Source organism: Macrobrachium nipponense, chromosome 25 (genome assembly GCF_015104395.2).
Source record: "Macrobrachium nipponense isolate FS-2020 chromosome 25, ASM1510439v2, whole genome shotgun sequence".
Lineage (NCBI taxonomy): Eukaryota > Metazoa > Arthropoda > Malacostraca > Decapoda > Palaemonidae > Macrobrachium > Macrobrachium nipponense.
Window position 1 is genome coordinate 29,330,528 of NC_087214.1, and position 4,886 is coordinate 29,335,413.

Below are 4,886 nucleotides of genomic sequence, written 5' to 3' on the forward strand. Positions count from 1 at the left end.
AGATACCCTGACGTCGAGTTGTACTCTGGGTCCTCTATCCGTTCGTCTTCGCGCGAGCGGGTAGAGGATCCTCCTAATCACCCGACTTTTGCTTCCTCAGGTGCGGTTGCCGCGAAGGACGACCTCGGACAGGTGTGGGCATCGTTGGGGCTGCAGGGCGCAGTGTCCGAGGTGTCCAGGGGCTGCCTCTACCATCTCGCTGGCTCCGTGCGGTCACCCATGCGACTCTTACGACCACCACACGACCCTTTACAACACCTGGCTACGCTTCACCTCCTCACCTGGTGTACACCCCGCACGCGGTCTCTGTAACACCTACTACATCGGTGCAGGGGCCAGTCGCCGTACCTCGGGGGAGTGTGATGCCGCCACCTGGGTTTGCCGTGCTGACGCGACCGGACTTCGTGTGCCCGAAGAGCTCGCCCCTGGACCTCCCACCAGTACCAAGGATGTCTGTGCCGCTGGTCCGTCCATCTGGACCGCCTGCACAGCCTGCCGTACCTGCCCAGCCGCTGTTCACGGACGTGACGTTGATGACCACTGCTGCCGTTCCTGTACCTGCTCCTGCCGTATCGACTGCCGTTCCTGTGATGCCTGCACCTGCTGACGTTGTTCCTGTTCCTGGCTCCGCTGCTCCCGATGCTGATCTGTTCGGACAGGTGCGTCCGGGCCCTGTTGCTTCGGCAACAGCAGCCCCGGCTCCGCCCTGGATGACAGATCTGACATCGGTCCTGAGGAGTTGACGAAGAAGAAGAAGAAGAAGGAGGAAGGTGTCGTCATCGCTTCATCGTCTTCTTCGTCGTCGTCGTGCTGCCGCCTCTTCCCCTTCTTCTTTTCTAAGGCTCCCCCGCCTAAGAAGAAGAAGGTCGCCTCCCCCCCCCCCTAAGAAGTCTCCTTCGGGGAACTTCTAAGGGGCCCTTCCCGTCTCGCTCTGGTGAGACGGGGGGTTACTTCCGCTGGTCACCCTGCTCCTTCGGGAGCAGGACCCGTCTCTTCTTCCGCAAGGAAGAAGACTACGGGGACCAGAGGAGTGCCGGCTAACACCGGCACTTCCTCACCTGCTGTTAGTGGTTCGGCCACTGCAGCAGGATCCGTCTCGGCCTCTCGTTCGCGAGAGGTACCGATGTGTACGGTCCCGCCCTAACAGCGAGCCGACCTGCCAGCTAGGAACCAGACCTCTGAGCCAGCTCAGCGTCAGGTTCACGGCACGGAGCGGAAGACTGGTGACAGCCGCTCACGCGACTCTCACCAGACCAGCTCTCGCTCTCGCGGCGAGCAGCTGGCTACCCGGGCGGACGTGACGGTCCATGACCGGCCACGGGCTGAGGCTGGGAAGAGGTCCCCGTTCGCCGGCACCAGCCACGGCTGGTACCAGCGACGTGACGCGCCGTGAGGATACGCACCGGTCTCACCGTGACAGTGGAGCTCGCCGGTCGCCTGACCGTCACTCTCACAGAGAGCGATCGGGTACGGCGACCAGCACCAGCTCCTCTGACACACGAGACCGGGGCCGCTGTTCTCGGTCCAGCCGTTTCTCCACAGCGAGACGGCTCGACTAGGCCTGCAGCTCGATCGCCACCGCGGGTTGACGATCGCCTGCAGTCTTCCAAGCCCACTGGTTCTGCCAGCGAGCGAGGAGGGAGCGTCAGGTCTGCCTCTCCCATACCTTCAACCTCCTCGGGTTACACCGGGAGGGGCGAGGTATTGAGGAGTGATCGTGAGGAGGCTGCTCGGATCCCACCCACCACGTCGTCCATACGTACCAGGCACGGTTCTCGGACCAGCCAGGTCGTACGCACAGGTGGTTGGAGGAGACCGAGAGGGGTCTGTCGCTGTTCCTCCCCTCGAGGGAGGAGGGTCTCGGGAGATGCTCCTGTTTGAGGGACTGGATGGTCCGACTCCGCAGGACGCAGTTACTCCTGAGATCCAGAGGAACTTTGCCGAGGTTATTGCGCTGATTCGTCAGCACAACGACCTCGGGGAAGGATCGCCGCTCCCACCATCGAGCCCACGTCCCGGCTCTGAGTCGTTCTGGGCCCGAAGAGGGAACCCAGACCGACGGTGGGTTTGCCGCGTTCCGAGCTTGCAGACTCAGTGCTGGACCAGGTAGAATCGCTTGTCTCCAGACAAGACGGTTCTCTCAAGTCTGGCAGGTCGAGCAAGCTGCTTCCACCTCCTCTGCTGCGACAGCGGCGTTTTTTTACAGTTGCCATCCGAGGATCCGATGCCGCCCAAAACAGGTGAACCCGGAGTTAGCCAGGCTGACTCCGGGTGTGTCTCTGCAGCAGCTCCTGTCCGAGAACCTATGGTTCTCGCAGCAAGAGGCACTCGGCCTGGAATCTACTGCCATGGCAGCTTTCCAGGCCGTCTCCTGGCTAGATCTGTGGTCCCTCACAGTATCTAAGGTCGCAGCCAACTCCGGGGGAATTTCTCCTGAAGATGACTCGGCCTTTAGGAGACTTTGCCAGTCTGGAGGAAGAGCCATCTCCTTCCTTGCCCACCAGACGTGAACCTGTGGCCAACCTGGTTCTCCGACGAAGGGACGCTGTCCTTACTCGGGTTTCCAGGGCGGCCGGCGGTGAAGCGGCGTTGGGTCTTCGCAAGGACGGACCTCTACGGAGTTCCACATCTCTCTTCCCAGGAGAGATGGTGGACGCTGCGGTGGACAGACGGCGCACTGACGACAGTGACCGTCTGGTTCACCAGGCAGTCTCGAAGGCTTCTGGGCAGCCTCGGACTGCGGCCAAGTCTAAGAGCTCGGCTAGCGCTTCCTCGGTGGCTAAGACGGTAGCGGCGTCGAAGCCCCGGAGGAAAGACTCTGTCTTCGACTTCTACCAAGGGGAGCCGTAACCAGCCCTCCTCCCGCCCCCTCCTCCTCCCGTGGAGGCTCTGGGAAGAAGTCGAAGAAAGGGGGGAAACGCTAGGGGACGGCGTTCCCCCTCACCTGCTGCCGGAAGTGGGGGGGTGCCTGGCCAGCCATTGGGCAACTTGGCAGCGCTACGGCGCCGAGACCTGGATTGTAGATGTCCTTCGGGAGGGATATCTATTACCCTTCGAATCTCGGCACCCCTCACCTCCAACCGGTCCAACAACAGTCGTACGTTCCAGGTCATCGAAGGACGTAGCATTGAGACAGGAGATCAAGACCATGCTGAGCAAGAGAGCTGTAGAAATCGTCACGGATCAGTCACCAGGCTTTTACAGTCGACTCTTCCTGGTGGAAAAGTCTACGGGGGGTAGGCTGGCGCCCGGTGATAGATCTCTCTCCTTTGAACCGGTTTGTTCGCCAGACCCGGTTCACGATGGAGACGGCACGTTCAGTGCTCGACTCCATCAGGGAGAACGATTTCATGCTTTCAGTGGACTTGAAGGATGCGTATTTCCAAATACCCATTCATCAGTCCTCCAGAAAGTACCTCCGCTTCATCCTCGACGGGACGGTGTACCAGTTCAGGGCACTTTGCTTCGGTCTCTCAACCGCCCCACAGGGGTTCACGCGAGTGTTCACTCTGGTGTCTGCTTGGGCCCATTCGCACGGGATACGTCTGATGAGGTATCTCGACGATTGGTTAGTCTGGCGAGCTCCCGCTCGCAGTTGCTACAGGACAGGGATCGACTGCTCGAGTTCTGTCGCGATCTGGGGATCGTTGTGAACTTCGAAAAGTCCGATCTCGCCCAAGCAGAGGATGAAGTACCTGGGTATGCTGATCGACACGGTAGCAGGGCGAGTCTTCCCCGCAGACTCGCGGAGTCAGCAGATTCAGGGAGGCAGCCAACCAGTTCCTGTCTCGGCAGGAAACAGGTAGCTCAGCGATGGCAAGTGGATTCGTGATCGGACACCTGTCGTCACTCGAGAAGTTAGTCCCTCACGGGTCGTCTTCACCTGCGGTCTCTTCAGTGGAGACTAAAGGAGAGTGGTCACAGGCGACGGATCCCCCAAGCTTTCCAGTGTCACTGACACCGGAGGTGAGGCAGGACCTAGCCTGGTGGCTGGACGACAGGAACCTCTTAAGAGGAGTGCCTCTGCGCACTCCCCCCCCGGACATGCAGCTGTTCTCAGACGCATCGAGACGAGGGATGGGGCGCACACCTGGAGGAGTTGCTGACTTCAGGAGTGTGGGACGAGAACGACAATCACCCTTCACATCAATTTGTACTGGAACTCAAGGCAGCGTTTCCTCCTCGCTCTATCCAAGAGTTCCAGGACCTCGCTTTGCTGGGACCACTCAGTGGTGTTGATGTGGCGACAAACCACCGTGGTAGTGGCCCCTACGTCACAAAATCAGGGGGGCCTAGGGTCCTAGTTCTCTCCCGCCGTTGTAGCCGTTTGACTCGGTCAGGTGCCCACGAGTGGCCGAGGCACACCAATCAATGAGCTGTCGGCACGCTACCATTCCCAAAGGGAAAGAGGAATGTAGTATCAAAGCCACGCTCAGGTCCGTCGGATCATGGTCGATAGGGAGCCGAGTGGGTCACCTCTACACCGCATGGACGTGGCGGAAAGGCTCTTCGACCCTGTGGTGGGCGACCTAGGTCGGGGTGGATCTGTTTCGCCACCCTGACCAACAGGAAGGAACCCCTCCAAGGTGTTTTTCTTCTCTCGGCCGTGTCCGGACCCATGGGCCAATCTGCAGAGGACGCTACTTCAACACCCACGTGGGACGAACCTCGTTCGTCTATTGGATGCCTTTCCCCCGTTTCAGCCTGATTCGCAAGGTGATCATTGTCGAGTGCACTGGTCTACCCCGTCCCGGAATCTCAGGCTGATCCTGGTGGCTCCCAATGGCCGCAGGCCATTTGGTATCCTCGGACCTGCTTGGCTCTTCTCAGCAGGATAAACCGAGAGAGATTCCCCCCTTGGCACAAACCTTCTCGCCCAGCCACAT